Source organism: Cherax quadricarinatus, chromosome 23 (assembly GCF_038502225.1).
Source record: "Cherax quadricarinatus isolate ZL_2023a chromosome 23, ASM3850222v1, whole genome shotgun sequence".
Taxonomy (NCBI): domain Eukaryota; kingdom Metazoa; phylum Arthropoda; class Malacostraca; order Decapoda; family Parastacidae; genus Cherax; species Cherax quadricarinatus.
In genome coordinates this window covers 25,196,562-25,216,096 of record NC_091314.1, presented here as the reverse complement: position 1 = coordinate 25,216,096, position 19,535 = coordinate 25,196,562, and positions in this window count along the sequence as shown.

Genomic DNA, 19,535 nt, shown 5'->3' with positions numbered 1-19,535 from the left:
CATCACATACAATTGGTTTATTTGTCATATTCCATCACATACAATTGGTTTATCTGTCATATTCCATCACATACAATTGGTTTATTTGTCATATTCCATCACATACAATTGGTTTATTTGTCATATTCCATCACATACAATTGGTTTATCTGTCATATTCCATCACATACAATTGGTTTATTTGTCATATTCCATCACATACAATTGGTTTATTTGTCATATTCCATCACATACAATTGGTTTATCTGTCATATTCCATCACATACAATTGGTTTATCTGTCATATTCCATCACATACAATTGGTTTATTTGTCATATTCCATCACATACAATTGGTTTATCTGTCATATTCCATCACATACAATTGGTTTATTTGTCATATTCCATCACATACAATTGGTTTATTTGTCATATTCCATCACATACAATTGGTTTATTTGTCATATTCCATCACATACAATTGGTTTATTTGTCATATTCCATCACATACAATTGGTTTATCTGTCATATTCCATCACATACAATTGGTTTATCTGTCATATTCCATCACATACAATTGCTTTATTTGTCATATTCCATCACATACAATTGGTTTATCTGTCATATTCCATCACATACAATTGGTTTATTTGTCATATTCCATCACATACAATTGGTTTATTTGTCATATTCCATCACATACAATTGGTTTATTTGTCATATTCCATCACATACAATTGGTTTATTTGTCATATTCCATCACATACAATTGGTTTATCTGTCATATTCCATCACATACAATTGGTTTATCTGTCATATTCCATCACATACAATGGGTCTCTTACAAATGATACTAAAATATGTCAGCCAGAGCTGGCAGACTTCAGTAAGGTGTTGAGATCCTGTGATAACACCGCAGAGGAAGTGAAGAAGAGGAAAAGAGCAGAAAGAGGAAGGGTGGGAGGAAGAAGGAAGGGTGGGAAGGGGGCGGAGAGAAGACAAGACGAGAAAGAGGCAGGAAGATGAAGGGAGGGAAAAATAGAGGTTTGAACAATCTAAAGGTTAACAACTGGACTTGTACCAGTGCTGAAGAAAGGAGGTGAAGAGGGGACATGATTACGACGTGAAAGATCCTCTGAAGAATTACTAGTGTAGAAAAGCGACACTGAAATGGAAGGACCAGGAACAAGAGGAGGTAGAAGCACAGTAGTGTCACAGGGATGCTAGGAAGTACTTTTTGTGTCTCATTGAACTAGGAAAGTAGAATGAATTTAATACGGAAGTGACAGAGGCACTCTATATACTGTCTACGACTTGGACAGTATTCTCCCTTGTTTTTAACAGGTGTAACATTCTGGCACTGATGAGGTGGGTGCCAGTAGTCTTTTGGCACTGGTGAGGTGAGTGCCAGTAGTCTTCTGGCACTGGTGAGGTGGGTGCCAGCAGTATCCTGGTACTGGTGAGGTGGGTGCCAATAATCTCCTGGTACTGGTCAGGTGGGTGCCAGTAACCTCCTGGCACTGGTCAGGTGGGTGACAGTGGTATCCTGGCACTGGTCAGGTGAGTGCCAGTAGTATCCTAGCACTGGTCAGGTTGGTGCCAGACTTAATAAAACATCAACCTGACTCCCTGACTTAGAGATATAAAAGCGATTTCCGGCACTTATAAATAGAATTATATCCCATGGATGGCCCATGATGGCACTGATGGCCCATGATGGCACTGGATGGCCCATGATGGACCTGACTGCCCGTACTGGTACCCTCCTAGTACCGCGGGGGACACACGAGGCTATTTATAGCGAGTTACAGATGAGTGTTACCACCGTCCATCTCACGTAGGGAAGGGTAGCACCATCACCCACGCTGGTCCATCCCACGTATGGAAGGGTAGCACCATCACTCACACTGGTCCATCTCACGTAGGAAAGGGTAGCACCATCACACACACTGGTCCATCCCACGTAGGAAAGGGTAGCACCATCACCCACGCCGGTCCATCCCACGTAGGAAAGGGCAGCATTATCACCCACACTGGTCCATCTCACGTAGGGAAGGGTAGCACCATCACCCACGCTGGTCTATCCCACGTAGGAAAGGGTAGCACCATCACACACACTGGTCCATCCCACGTAGGAAAGGGTAGCACCATCACCCACGCCGGTCCATCCCACGTAGGAAAGGGCAGCATTATCACCCACACTGGTCCATCTCATGTAGGGAAGGGTAGCATCATCACCCACACTGGTCCATCCCACGTAGGGAAGGGTAGCACCATCAACCACGCCGGTCCATCTCACGTAGGAAAGGGTAACATTATCACCCACACCGGTCCATCTCACGTAGGAAATGGTAGCACCATCGCCCACACTGGTCCATCCCACGTAGGGAAGGGTAGCACCATCACCCACGCCGATCCATCCCACGTAGGAAAGGGTAGCATTATCACCCACACTGGTCCATCCCACGTAGGAAAGGGTATCACCATCACCCACACCGGTCCATCTCACGTAGGAAATGGTAGCACCATCGCCCACACTGGTCCATCCCACGTAGGGAAGGGTAGCACCATCACCCACGCCGGTCCATCCCACGTAGGAAAGGGTAGCATTATCACCCACACTGGTCCATCCCACGTAGAGAAAGGGTAGCACCATCACCCACACTGGTCCATCCCACGTAGGAAAGGGTAGCACCATCACCCACACTGGTCCATCCCACGTAGGGAATGGTAGCACCATCACCCACACTGGTCCATCCCACGTAGGGAATGGTAGCACCATCACCCACACTGGTCCATCCCACGTAGGGAAGGGTAGCACCATCACCCACACTGGTCCAACCCACGTAGGGAATGGTAGCACCATCACCCACATTGGTCCATCCCACGTAGGGAATGGTAGCACCATCACCCACACTGGTCCAACCCACGTAGGAAAGGGTAGTACCACCACCCACACTGGTCCATCCCACGTAGGGAATGGTAGCACCGTCACCCACACTGGTCCATCCCACGTAGGGAATGGTAGCACCATCACCCACACTGGTCCAACCCACGTAGGGATGGGTAGCACCATCACCCACACTGATGGTTCAATCATCACTATTTCTCTCTATATCTCTCTTATTATTATTATTATTAAAGATTAGCCGGTATTCTCCCGGCCCGGGCCTTTTCCAAGTGGTGGCCCGGCCTTGGCTCCCTCTTTAGGGAGTGTCTGAGACCTAAGTCTCCCATGGGAGGAGGCACAAGTACTTCCTCATCTTTGGGACCAACTGTCCCCAGGCCTAGCCACAAGCTAGGCCTCTCTGGTCTGCCATCCCCGCCCCAAGGGGGCAAATGGGAATGACAGTCTTATGAGCTAAAGGCTCGGGCTCAGGCACCTACCCTACCCTAGAAGGGCTGGGCATGGTGTCGATCTATATCTATATCTCTCTCTATCTCTATCTTTCATATGTAAAACCGATTTATTCCTTTTTATCTGGTGTTTTCTTTTATGTTTTTTTACGAATTAGAGTGATTTTGTTTACCGTGGTTTGTGTCTGGTTGACTCCGTGTTTTATTGCCTATAAAACAACACTGAAATCACTGCGCTCTGGTAATTGGAATACTGATGGGGGGGAGGGTAGAGAACCACGTTTACTGCGATATCTCGTTTTCTACGATGTCTCGTTTTATATGGTTTCGTTTTCTACGATGTCTTGGTTCATTGCGATGTCTCGTTTTCTATGGTGTTTCGTTTTCTACGATGTCTCGTTTTATATGGTGTTTCTTTTTTCTACGATGTCTCGTTTTTATGGTGTCTGGTTTGCTAAGGTGCTCCGTTTTCAATGTGTCTCCTTTCTTGTGCCTCGTTTACTCCGGTGTCTCGTTTTCTCCGGTGTCTCGTTTCTTGTGTCTCGTTTTCTACTGTGTCTCTTTCTTGTGCCTCGTTTTCTGTAGCGTCTCGTCAATGTTGTCCCGTTTTCTCTTGTTTCTCCATCATATTAATGTTTACATGCATTTAAAACATAGATTTCACAGCGTAAAACCAAGTTTTATTAAACCACCTGGAGAATTTTATTAAACCGGGTGGAGCTCAATGAAACACTGTTGTGTGCTCTGGTGGTAACACAGCTCGCGTGCGAGTGATGGTAGAGGTGGTTTCTTCTTCGGGGTCGCCCTGCTTTGCTGGAAAGGGAACGGGTTTCGAGTCCACTGGATTCTTGGGATTACCTCGCGTGTCCGGCTTTGCTTGCCCTTCAAGGTGCTAACGAATCCTGGCGTTAACAAACCCTGGCACTAACGAACCCTAGAGGGCTCGATACGGTGTATGCTGTCAGTGGCCCTATAAACCCCAACAACAACAACAACGAACCCTGGCATTAACGAACCTTGGCATTAATGAACCCTGGCACTAACGAATCCTGGCACTAACGAATCCTGACATTAACGAACTCTGGCACTAACAAACCCTGGAAATAACGTATCCTGGCACTAAAGAACCTTGGCGTTAACGAACCATGACATTAACAAAACCCGGCACTAACGAACCCTGACGTTAACGAACCCCTGGCGCTAACGAGTAGCATAATCAGTAACAATTACATCAACACACGTACTAACACCATCAACAGTAGCAGATTTAATTACCTTCCTCCGAAGTACCTAGTTTATCTCTCCTTTGGAGGGCAGCGCTGGGGTTCACAAAAGTCCTAGGAACTAAGCCCACTCATCAAGATTTATAGCAATACATCTAGATTCACAGCACTTATCTAGATTCATGACACTTATCTAGATTCATGGCACTTATCTAGATTCATGGCACTTATCTAGATTCATAGCACTTATCTAGATTCATAGCACTTATCTAGATTCATAGCACTTATCTAGATTCATAGCACTTATCTAGATTCATAGCACTTATCTAGATTCATAGCACTTATCTAGATTCATAGCACTTATCTAGATTCATGGCACTTATCTAGATTCAAGTTACTTATCTAGATTCATGGTACTTATCTAGATTCATGGTACCTATTTAGATTCAAGGCACTTATCTAGATTCATGGTACTTATCTAGATTCATGGTACTTATTTAGATTCAAGTTACTTATCTAGATTCATGGTACTTATCTAGATTCATGGTACTTATCTAGATTCATGGTACTTATCTAGATTCATGGTACTTATCTAGATTCATGGTACTTATCTAGATTCATGGTACTTATCTAGATTCAAGGCACTTATCTAGATTCATGACACATCTAGATTCATAGCACTTATCTAGATACAAGGCACTTATGTAGATTCATGACACTTATCTAGATTCATGACACTTACCTAGATTCATAGCAATATATCTAGATTCAAAGAAGTACAGCTACATTAACAGCGTCAACAGTAACATAAAAAAATAAGAAAAAATAAACAGGATCAGTGCAAACGGGATCAAGAGCAACAGAAACCTCAAAAAGATATGAAAAACACCAAACAGTAAATGCCAGAAGAAAAAAACCAGCATAAACACTGTGGAACAGCAACAACGGTAACGTATTCAACAGAGGCCAACAGGGTGAGAGAAGAGCCGTGACTCGGGTAATCCCGTGTGTCCGTGTCCACACTAACTCCTGAAGATACGAGCTCGTGGTAAATCCCTCTATCCATGTCCTGGATAACTCCGCAGGCCAGAAACATGGATAACCAAGCAACACAACCACAACACAGTCACTGCAACATTTCACAGAAGCTGGAGATGACAACAGACAACGTTTCTACCAACTTTATTACATGACCTAACTTGCCCGAAATGCTTTGTATAACCAGGGGATTTCTATGAAATATGTCACTGATGTGAGCTATGGTCTGTATAAGTTGTGTCTTGTACTTGTAGAAATAAAGATTGTCATTTTTTTTAGTTTTATTATTATTAATATTATTATTATTATTATCATCAAGTTGCTGTTGACTCTGATAATGGATGAGGAGAGGCGGCGAGAGGGCGAAACGTTCGCTTTCCTCTTCAATTCGTTGGTCTGTTAAAATTATTACCTAGACATCCGTAGCAACTGTTGCAATGGCGACTATATATTAATGTTAAAACTACATGTCAACTGTATATGTAGACTGTCAACTACATATGTAGTTTGTGTCAACTACATGTGTAAAATTTGTATAGGTTGCATTTCTATGGATACTGAGTGTTTGTGGCACTCTCTGAGTGCCTGGTGAGTGCACTGAGAAGAGCCAGTATTAGGGACAGGGGATAGGGGACCCTGGTGCGAGCAGGGACAAGAGGGGGGAGGGAGTAGAAGAGCCTGGGTTAGGGAAAGGGTGGGTGAGGGATCGGGGCAAGGGCAAGGGCAGGGGCAGGGGTTACGGCAAGGGACAGTGCCACGTACTAGTTCACCTGCCGTGACAAGTATTCGTGACAACCCGACCACGGCATCGACCTGGTATTGACGCGTCATGGCATACCTCTGTGTGTGTGTGTGTGTGTGTGTGTGTGTGTACTCACCTATTTGTACTCACCTATTTGTGGTTGCAGGGGTCGAGTCTTACCTCCTGGCCCCGCCTCTTCACTGGTTGCTACTAGGTCCTCTCTATCCCTGCTCCATGAGCTTTATCAAACCTCGTCTTAAAACTATGTATGGTTCCCGCCTCCACTACGTCATTTTCTAGGCTATTCCACGGCCTGACTACTCTATGACTGAAGAAATACTTCCTAACATCCCTTTGACTCATCTGAGTCTTCAACTTCCAATTGTGACCTCTTATTTCTGTGTCCCTTCCCTGGAACATCCTGTCTTTCTCCACGCAGTATTTTATATGTCGTTATCATGTGTTCCCTGACCCTCCTGTCCTCCAGTGTCGTCAGGCCGATTTCCCTTAACCTTTCTTCATAGGACATTCCCCTTAGCCCTGGAACTAACCTAGTCGCAAACCTTTGCACTTTCTGTAATTTCTTGACGTGCTTGATAAAGTGTGGTTTCCAAACAGGTGCTGCATACTCCAGTATGGGCCTGACGCACACGGTATACAGTGTCTCGAACGATTCCTTACTAAGGTATCGGAATGCTATTCTCAAGTTTGTCAGGCGCCCATGTGCTGCAGCAGTTATCTGGTTGATGTGTGCTTCCGGAGACGTGCTCGGTGTTTTACTCACACCAAGAACTTTCTCCTTGAGCGAGGTTTGCAGCCTTTGGCCACTTAGCCTATACTCCGTCTGCAGCCTTCTTTGCCCTTGACTCACGAAATTGTATTGATACGATTGCAAACAAACCATACCACGGGCGGGGATAGAACCCACGATCAGAGAGTCTCAAAACTCCAGACCGTCGCGTTAGCCACTAGACCAGCTAGCCAAAATAAGATTCGTCCAACTAGGTATATTTCTACACCATAGGAAGGTTAGCACAGGCACCACTGTGACCACAAATGCAAGTTTTTACAGACGAATCTCCAGCTAGCGTGGCCGTGACGAACTCTAGCTCAAGTCCCCTCAAAGCCGTTAATATGACTCTCGAAATCGTAATGACACGATTGCAAACAAACCATACCACGGGCGGGAATAGAACCCGCGGATTCCATCCCCGACACTTGGGTGCGTCTGACACCTAGGTGTGTCTGACACCTGATTGTGCCTGACACCTGGGTGTCTGACACCTAGGTATGTCTGACACTTGTGTGTGTCTGACACCTGGGTGTGCCTGACACCTGGGCGTCTGACACCTAGGTGTGTTTGACACTTGGGTGTGTCTGACACCTAGGTGTGTCTGACACCTGAGTGTGCCTGACACCTCTGACACCTAGGTGTGTCTGACACCTGGGTGTGCCTGACATCTGGGTGTCTGACACCTAAGTGTGTCTAACACCTAGGTGTGTCTGACACCTAGGTGTGTCTGACACCTGAGTGTGCCTGACACCTGGGTGTCTAACACCTAGGTGTGTCTGACACCTGGGTGTGTCTGACACCTGGGTGTGTCTGACACCTGGGTATGCCTGACACCTGGGTGTCTGACAACTTGGTGTGTCTGATACTTGGGTGTGTCTGACACTTGGGTGTGTCTGACACTTGGGTGTGTCTGGCACATGGGTGTATGTAACACCTGTTGTGTGTGTAACACCTGGGTGTGTGTAACACCTGGGTGTGTCTAACACCTGGGTGTGTCTAACACCTGGGTGTGTCTAACACCTGGGTGTGTCTAACACCTGGGTGTGTTTAACACCTGGGTGTGTCTAACACCTGGGTGTGTCTAACACCTGGGTGTGTCTAACACCTGGGTGTGTCTAACACCTGGGTGTGTCTAACACCTGGGTGTGTCTAACACACCATCTTGCTACAGACAATTCTTCCACACCTCCAAGGCTAGCCTGACATTTTATGACGACCAACTACCACTAGTGAACCCTGCCCACCTGAGACGCCGCCTCCAGCTACTTCACCGCACGTGTCTCCAGTATATAAGCCACTTCTTCCTCTATAGGCTATAATTCTATCAAGACTAACGGACTTAACGAATCTCTGGGCTGAGGGACTAATTTCCTCAAATTTCCACTTCGCATATTTTAACGTTTTTCTCTGTGTTGTACTGATGGAACTACTGATGGGCGAAACGTTTCCTATCGACTGCAGGAGGGTCGTTAAGGCTGCAGTTAACATGCGTCCCACTAGTCAAGGATACATTGATCCCTAAAACAGGGATTAGTATAGACTTACAGCGTATATACATAGAGATATACATTTCACGGTATATGTAACATTGAGTATATGTCGTTATGTCTTGGCACCTGGTGCCATGTTAGTACTGTGGTTAACAAGAAAACTATGCCAGTCCTATCTAGGTGCCTAAGAAGCCATCTTCCAGGCGGTAACTAAGTGCCTAACAAGCCATCTTCTAGGCTGTCAATAGGTGCCTAACAAGCTACCTTTCATGCAGTAACTAGGGGCCAAACAAGCCACCTTCCAGGCAGAAACTAGGTGCTTAACAAGCCACCTGAGCAACAACTAGGTGACAGGAGCTGTGACTCGAACCCAACAAACACAAGTGGACGAGTACAGAGACACATACAAATGCATACTCGCCTTCATCTGTGGCGACCTGGTGACCCTCATAACCAGCTGTGACCTCATATTTGTACGCTTTTCTTCACCTGTGGTGACTTCGTGACCCCCTCATAACCAGCTGTGACCTCGTCCGAACAACACATCGACCCAGGTGACCCTGATGACCTCTCATCCTACGCCAGGTGAGAAACAGAGTCTTATGGCGTATCATCCTAAGAGGGAAATTCCCTCTCACCCCCACCCACCTCTCTCTCTCTCTCTCTCTCTCTCTCTCTCTCTCTCTCTCTCTCTCTCTCTCTCTCTTTCTCTCTCTATCACCTAACAAGAACTTTCTTCTCCATTCTTCAATTCTCATCATAATTAAAGAGCCAACTTTCTTTAATTATCATAATTCTTTAATAATCGTCATTTCTTATCATTTTTAATTATCAATATTCATTAACCTGTTCTACCCCTGACTTGGTCTTGATGTGATCTTGATCTGGTCCTGATGTGATCTTAATGTGGTCACGATCTGGTCCTGACTTGGTCTTGCTTTGGTCTTGATGTGGTCCTGATGTCGTCTTGATCTGGTCTTGATGTGGTCGTGATCTGGTCTTGATGTGGTCTTGATGTAGTCGTGATCTGGTCTTGATGTGGTCCTGACCAGGTCCTGATGTGCTCTTGATCTGATCTTGATCTGGTCCTGACCTGGTCTTGATCTGGTTTAGATGTGGTCTTCATCTGGTGTTGATGTAGTCTTAATCTGGTCTTGATCTGGTCCTGACCTGGTCTTGATAAGGTTTTGATCTGGTCCTGATGTGGTCTTAATCTGGTCTTGATTTGGTCGTGATGTGGTCTTGATCTGGTCCTCACCTGGTCCTGATGTGGTCTTGATTTGGTCTTGATGTGGTCCTGACCTGGTCTTGATGTAGTCTTGATGTGGTTCTGATCTGGTCCTGACCTGGTCCTGACCTGATCTTGATCTGGTCCTGACCTGATCTTAATCTGGTCCTGACTTGACCCTGACTTAGTCTTCATCTGGTCCTGACCTGTAACCCCTCTTAGACACCTCTAAAAACAGGCACTAGATAGGCAGACAAGCAAGCAGACAAGTAGGAAGGTAGGTAGACAGGCAGGCTGGCAGACAGACAAGCAGGATGGCAGACAGGCAAGCAGGCAGACAGGCAAGCTGGCAGACAGGCAAGCAGGTAGACAAGCAGGATGGCAGACAGGCAAGCAGATAGACAGGCCGGCTGGCAGACAGGCAAGCCGGTAGACAAGCAGGCTGGCAGACAGGCAAGCAGGTAGACAGGTAGGCTGGCAGAGAGGCAAGCAGGTAGACAGGCAGACAGGAAGATAGACATGTAGTCAGAAAGGCAGACACATAAAATCTCTCAAGTTAAAAATCGCTCAATGTTATCGAACTTCAAGTGGTCCTGATTATAACGTGACTACCAAGTGAACTTCCCCAACACTGTCATCACTAGGGATGACTTCCCCAACATAGCCATTATTGGGGATGACTTCCCCCAACATAGCCATTATTGGGGATGACTTCCCCAACACTGCCCTCACTAGGGATGACTTCCCCCAACATAGCCATTATTGAGGATGACTTCCCCAACACTGCCCTCACTAGGGATGACTTCCCCATCAAAGCCATTATTGAGGATGACTTCCCCAACACTGCCCTCACTAGGGATGACTTCCCCAACAAAGCCATTATTGAGGATGACTTCCCCAACACTGCCCTCACTAGGGATGACTTCCCCAACAACGCCATTATTGGGGATGACTTCCCCAACAATGCCCTCACTAGGGATGACTTCCCTAACATAGCCAGCATTGGGGATGACTTCTTCAACACTGTCATCACTAGAGATGACTTCCCAACAATGTCATCATTGGGGATGACTTCCCCAACAATGCCATCATTGGGGATGACTTCCCCAACACCGTAATCACTAGAGATGACTTCTCCAACACTGCCATCATTGGGGATGACTTTCCCAACACTGTCATCACTATAGATGACTTCCCAACACTGCCATCATCGGAGATGACTTCGCCAACACCGTAATCACCAGAGATGACTTCCCCAGCACTGCCATCATTGGGGATAACGTCCCCAACACTGTCGTCACTAGAGATGACTTCCCCAACAGTCATCACTAGAGTTGACTACTCCAACACTGACATCACTGGGGATGACTTCCCCAACACTGTCATTACTAGAGATGACTTCCCCAACACTGCCATTACTGGAGATGACTTCCCCAACGCTGTCATCACTGGGGAATCTTCCCCAACACTGTCATCAGTGGAGGTGACTTCCCCAACACTGCCATCATAGGGGATGACGTCCCCAACACTGTCATCACTAGAGATGACTTCCTCAACACTCATTATTAGAGTTGACTTCCCCAAAACTATCATCACTGAAGACGACTTCCATAACACAGTCATCACTGGAGATGACTTCCCCAACACTGTAATTACTGGAGATGACTTCCCCAACACTGTAATTACTGGAGATGACTTCTCTAACACTGTCATCACTGGAGATGACTTCCCCAACACTGTAATTACTGGAGATGACTTCCCCAACACTGTAATTACTGGAGATGACTTCTCTAACACTGTCATCACTGGAGATGACTTCTCCAACACTGTCATCACTGGAGATGACTTCCCCAACACTGTCATTACTGGAGATGACTTCTCCAACGCTGTCATTACTGGAGATGGCTTCTCCAACACTGTCATTACTGGAGATGACTTCTCCAACACTTTCATTACTGGAGATGACTTCTCCAACACTGTCATCACTGGAGATGGCTTCTACAACACTGTCATTACTGGAGATGACTTCTCCAACACTGTCATTACTGGAGATGACTTCTCCAACACTGTCATTACTGGAGATGACTTCCCAACGCTGTCATCACTGGAGATGACTTCCCCAACACTGTCATTACTGGAGATGACTTTTCCAACACTGTCATTACTGGAGATGACTTCTCCAACACTGTCATTACTGGAGATGACTTACCAACACTGTCATCACTGGAGATGACTTCCCCAACACTGTCATTACTGGGGATGACTTCCCCAACACTATCATCACTGGAGATGACTTCCCCAACACTGTCATTACTGGAGATGACTTCTCCAGCACTGTCATCAGTGGAGATGTCTTCCCCAACACTAATTACTGGAGATGACTTCTCCAGCACTGTCATTACTGGAGATGACTTCTCCAACACTGTCATTACAGGAGATGAATTCTCCAACACTGTCATTACTGGAGATGACTTCACCAACACTGTCATTACTGGAGATGACTTCTCCAACACTGTCATTACTGGAGATGACTTCTCCAGCACTGTCGTCACTGGAGATGACTTCCTCAAGACTGTCATCACTGGGATGACTTCCCCAACACTCTCATCACTGGAGATGACTTACCCAACACTGTCATCACTGGAGATGACTTCCCCAACACTGTCATCACTGGAGATGACTTCCTCAAGACTGTCATCACTGGAGATGACTTCCCCAGCACTATCATCACTGGAGATGACTTCCTGAAGACTGTCATCACTGGGATGACTTCCCCTAACACCCTTCTTTCACACCAAGGGTGATGAACTGAGAGAGAGAGAGAGAGAGAGAGAGAGAGAGTATGCTCCACTTTCTTGGTTTGCCTGCCCCCCCCGCTCTCATCTGCGACTGCTTGACAGAGTAGAGAACAGAGCAAGACGTCTCATCTCTCGCCTGGACCCATCCTGGATAGATCTGTCATTTCAGCAGAGCCTTCAACACAGGAGGGATGTGGGTGGCCTTACTGTTATGTACAAGGCCAATATTGTCAAAGTACCACACTTGGATCCACTTCGAGGACAGCGTGAAACAAGCTTTTATGCCACAAGACGGGCAGAAAGCAGCAAACTTCACTCTGGCTGTACCCTTCTCCAGAACATCACTCCATCTGAGATCATACATACCCAGGATGACTCGAGTATGGAACACATTCGTACAGCATAATGATGTCAACGAGATAAAGTCAGTTGATCAAATGAAAATGCTGGCCCACAGATGGCTCCAACTTCATCCTGTTCCCTACTTGTATGTCTCATAACAATAAAAATGCTTTCAAATGAGCTGATGTAGGTAACAGCTCTCAGCTTGCCAATAAAGTTAGGAATCCTTAACCTGTAAATAGCTGTCAATAAAGCTAGGGATCCTTAACCTTGTCAAACCCTGTGTAAAAAAATAAAAAGAGAGAGAGAGAGAGAGAGAGAGAGAGAGAGAGAGAGAGAGACAGAGAGACAGACAGACAGACAGACAGAGAGAGAGAGAGAGAGAGAGAGAGAGAGAGAGAGAGAGAGAGAGAGAGAGAGAGAGAGAGAGAGAGAGACAGAGAGACAGACAGACAGAGAGAGAGAGAGAGAGAGAGAGAGAGAGAGAGAGAGAGAGAGAGAGAGAGAGAGAGAGAGAGAGAGAGAGAGAGAGAGAGAGAGAGAGAGAGACGGACAGAGAGACAGACAGAGAGACAGACAGACAGAGAGAGAGAGAGAGAGAGAGAGAGAGAGAGAGAGAGAGAGAGAGAGAGAGAGAGAGAGAGAGAGAGAGAGAGAGAGAGCACCACAGTGTTGGGGACACAAAATATCACAAGAATTTTTCTCTCAAGAAGTGACGTCACTTGTCAGGTTTTAGTCCATCAAATATTTACTTAATTCACTCTGGATAATCTATACCAGTGAGCCGGGAGGGGGGGGAGGGGGGGTTGTGTCTGTGTGGGGTGGTAGTCACCACATACCCATGGTGTGGGTGGTAGTCACCACATACCCATGGTGTGGGTGGTAGTCACCACATACCCATGGTGTGGGTGGTAGTCACCACATACCCATGGTGTGGGTGGTAGTCACCACATACCCATGGGGTGGGTGGTAGTCACCACATACCCATGGGGTGGGTGGTAGTCACCACATACCCATGGTGTGGGTGGTAGTCACCACATACCCATGGTAGTCACCACATACCCATGGGGTGGGTGGTAGTCACCACATACCCATGGTGTGGGTGGTAGTCACCACATACCCATGGTGTGGGTGGTAGTCACCACATACCCATGGTGTGGGTGGTAGTCACCACATACCCATGGTGTGGGGGGTAGTCACCACATACCCATGGGGTGGGTGGTAGTCACCACATACCCATGGTGTGGGTGGTAGTCACCACATACCCATGGTGTGGGTGGTGATTAAAATATTACAGAATCACATAGTGTGTGTACATGGTTTGTGTAGTCTTAATGACACACAGTCACTGCAGTCTCCTAGGTGAGTCACCATATAATTGATTCAGTCTCCAAGCCGAGTCACCATTTAGCTAGTTCAGTCTCCTAGCAGTCATCATACAGCCGATTCAGTCTCCTAGCCGAGTCACCATTTAGCTAGTTCAGTCTCCTAGCAGTCATCATACAGCCAATTCAGTCTCCTAGCTGAGTCACCATACAACTGATTCAGTCTCCTAGCTGAGTCACCATACAACTGATTTAGTCTCTTAGCAGAGTCACTATACATCTGATCCAGTCTCCTAGCTGGGGACCAGTTTTCTTTCCGGAGTGACGACAGGACTGGAGTGTGCATCCAGACAAGTCAGTATCAGATACAAGACAACCACGTCAGCTACAGGACAATCAGGTTAGCTACAGAACAACCAGGTTAGCTACAAGACAACCATGTCAGCTACAGGACAACCAGGTTAGCTACAGGACAACCATGTCAGCTACAGAACAACCAGGTTAGCTACATGACAACCATGTCAGCTACAGGACAACCAGGTTAGCTACAAGACAACCATGTCAGCTACAGGACAACCAGGTTAGCTACAGGACAACCAGGTTAGCTACAGGACAACCAGGTTAGCTACAGGACAACCAGGTTAGCTAGAGGACAACCACGTCAGCTACAGGACAACCAGCTTAGCTACAGGACAACCAGGTTAGCTACAGGACAACCAGGTTAGCTACAGGACAACCAGGTTAGCTACAGGACAACCACGTCAGCTACAGGACAACCAGGTTAGCTACAGGACAACCAGGTTAGCTACAGGACAACCATGTTAGCTACAGGACAACCAGGTTAGCTACAGGACAACCAGGTTAGCTACAGAACAACCACGTTAGCTATAGGACAACCATGTTAGCTACAGGACAACCAGGTTAGCTACAGGACAACCACGTCAGCTACAAGACAATCATGTTAGCTATAGGACAACCATGTTAGTTACAGGACAACCAGATTAGCTACAGGACAACCATGTTAGCTACAGGACAACCAGGTTAGCTACAGGACAACCAGGTTAGCTACAGGACAACCATGTTAGCTACAGGACAACCAGGTTAGCTACAGGACAACCACGTCAGCTACAGGACAACCATGTCAGCTACAAGACAACCATGTTAGCTAGCAGGACAACCACGTTAGCTACAGGACAACCACGTCAGCTACAGGACAACCACGTCAGCTACAGGACAACCAGGTTAGCTACAGGACAACCAGATTAGCTATAGGACAATCAGGTTAGCTACAGGACAAACAGGTTAGCTACAGGACAACCACGTCAGCTACAAGACAATCATGTTAGCTATAGGACAACCATGTTAGTTACAGGACAACCAGGTTAGCTACAGGACAACCATGTTAGCTACAGGACAACCAGGTTAGCTACAGGACAACCAGGTTAGCTACAGGACAACCATGTTAGCTACAGGACAACCAGGTTAGCTACAGGACAACCACGTCAGCAACAGGACAACCATGTCAGCTATAGGACAACCAGGTTAGCTACAGGACAACCACGTTAGCTACAGGACAACCACGTCAGCTACAGGACACCCACGTCAGCTACAGGACAACCAGGTTAGCTACAGGACAACCAGGTTAGCTATAGGACAATCAGGTTAGCTACAGGACAACCACGTCAGCTAGATAACAACCATGTTAGCTATAGGACAACCAGGTTAGCTATAGGACAACCATGTTAGCTACAGGACAACCACGTCAGCTACAGGACAACCACGTCAGCTACAGGACAACCATGTTAGCTACAGGACAACCACGCCAGCTACAGGACAACCACGCCAGCTACAGGACAACCACGTCAGCTACAGGACAACCACGTCAGCTACAGGACAACCACGCCAGCTACAGGACAACCACGTCAGCTACAGGACAACCATGTCAGCTACAGGACAACCATGTCAGCTACAGGACAACCATGTCAGCTACAGGACAACCATGTCAGCTACAGGACAACCACGTCAGCTACAGGACAACCACGCCAGTTACAGGACAACCACGTCAGCTACAAGACAACCACGCCAGCTACAGGACAACCACGCCAGCTACAGGACAACCACGCCAGCTACAGGACAACCACGTCAGCTACAGGACAACCACGCCAGCTACAGGACAACCACGCCAGCTACAGGACAACCACGCCAGCTACAGGACAACCACGCCAGCTACAGGACAACCACGTCAGCTACAGGACAACCACGCCAGCTACAGGACAACCACGCCAGCTACAGGACAACCACGTCAGCTACAGGACAACCACGCCAGCTACAGGACAACCACGTCAGCTACAGGACAACCACGCCAGCTACAGGACAACCACGCCAGTCACTACTGTAGTAACCTGGGGCAGTACAGGTAATCAGGTTGAATCAGACTCTTGGATTCCTTAGCAACTTTAGTGTCAGAATCTCGTCATTGTTTATTTATCTCCTCTATCGTATTTTTTTTTTACCTCAACGTGAACTAACCTAATTTAACGTAAATTAACGTAACTTAAACAGTAAAGTAACGTGACCCAAAGTATGCAGAAACTCTGTATACTACCAACATAAAACTTGGGTTATTATTCTATACTCGATTCTCTCTCTCTCTCTATATCTCTCTCTCTCTCTCTCTCTCTCTCTCTCTCTCTCTCTCTCTCTCTCTCTCTCTCTCTCTCTCTCTCTCTCCACACACACACACACACAAAGGTAATTACGCATTCGCGTTGTTTAAAAAAAAATGAAACAGAAAAAGTTCATTAGGGGGGAAAAGTGGATAAAACGCAGACAGAAAAAAAACTATAATCAAACATCCGTGTTTGTGATCAGCAATAACCTGTGTCAGAGACCACTTAAGTTACAGTGAAACTCTGGTAAATTCTGTGTATAGGACCACTTATGTTACAATGATAGATTGGTAAATCCTGTGTAGGGGACCACATAATTTACAATGATAGACTCTGGTAAATCCTGTGTATGGGACCACTTAAGTTACAATGATAGACTCTGGTAATTCCTGTGTATGGCACCGCTTAAGTTACAATGATAGACTCTGGTAAATTCTGTGTACGAGACCACTTAATTTACAATGATAGACTTTGGTAAATCCTGTGTATAGGACCACTTAATTTACAATGATAGACTCTGGTAAATCCTGTGTATATGGGACCACTTAATTTACAATGATAGACTCTGGTATATCCTGTGTATAGGACCACTTAATTTACAATGATAGATTCTGGAAAATCCTGTGTATGGGACCACTGAAGTTACAGTGACAGACTCTGGTAAATTCTATGTATAAGACCACTTATGTTACAATGATCGACTCTGGTAAATTCTGTGTGTGGGATCACTTAAGTGACGATGACAGACTCTGGTAAATCCTTCGGAAAACGAAGGCGAAGATGACATTTTCATTTATTTACATCGCAATACATAACACTAACGAGGCTTCACAATATATAACACTAACGAGGCTTCACAATACATAACACTAACGAGGCTTCACAATATATAACACTAACGAGGCTTCACAATATATAACACTAACGAGGCTTCACAATATATAACACTAACGAGGCTTCACAATACATAACACTAACGAGGCTTCACAATACATAACACTAACGAGGCTTCACAATACATAACACTAACGAGGCTTCACAATACATAACACTAACGAGGCTTCACAATATATAACACTAACGAGGCTTCACAATACATAACACTAACGAGGCTTCACAATATATAACACTAACGAGGCTTCACAATACATAACACTAACGAGGCTTCACAATACATAACACTAACGAGGCTTCACAATACATAACACTAACGAGGCTTCACAATACATAACACTAACGAGGCTTCACAATACATAACACTAACGAGGCTTCACAATATATAACACTAACGAGGCTTTACAATACATAACACTAACGAGGCTTCACAATATATAACACTAACGAGGCTTCACAATACATAACACTAACGAGGCTTCACAATATATAACACTAACGAGGCTTCACAATACATAACACTAACGAGGCTTCACAATATATAACACTAACGAGGCTTCACAATACATAACACTAACGAGACTTCACAAAACATAACACTAACGAGGCTTCACAATACATAACACTAACGAGGCTTCACAATACATAACACTAACGAGGCTTCACAATACATAACCCTAACGAGGCTTCACAATACATAACACTAACGAGGCTTCACAATACATAACACTAACGAGGCTTCACAATACATAACACTAACGAGGCTTCACAATACATAACACTGAGGAGGCTTCACAATACATAACACTGAGGAGGCTTCACAATACATAACACTAACGAGGCTTCACAATACATAACACTGAGGAGGCTTCACAATACATAACACTGAGGAGGCTTCACAATACATAACACTGAGGAGGCTTCACAATACATAACACTAACGAGGCTTCATAATACATAACACTAACGAGGCTTCACAATACCTAACACTAACGAGGCTTCACAATACATAACACTAACGAGGCTTCACAATACATAACACTGAGGAGGCTTCACAATACATAACACTGAGGAGGCTTCACAATACATAACACTAACGAGGCTTCACAATACATAACACTGAGGAGGCTTCACAATACATAACACTAACGAGGCTTCACAATACATAACACTAACGAGGCTTCTCAATACATAACACTAACGAGGCTTCACAATACATAACACTAACGAGGCTTCACAATACATAACACTAACGAGGCTTCACAATACATAACACTAACGAGGCTTCACAATACATAACACTGAGGAGGCTTCACAATACATAACACTAACGAGGCTTCACAATACATAACACTAACGAGGCTTCACAATACATAACACTAACGAGGCTTCACAATACATAACACTAACGAGGCTTCACAATACATAACACTAACGAGGCTTCACAATACATAACACTGAGGAGGCTTCACAATACATAACACTAACGAGGCTTCACAATACATAACACTAACGAGGCTTCACAATACATAACACTAACGAGGTTTCACAATACATAACACTGAGGAGGCTTCACAATACATAACACTGAGGAGGCTTCACAATACATAACACTGAGGAGGCTTCACAATACATAACACTAACGAGGCTTCATAAT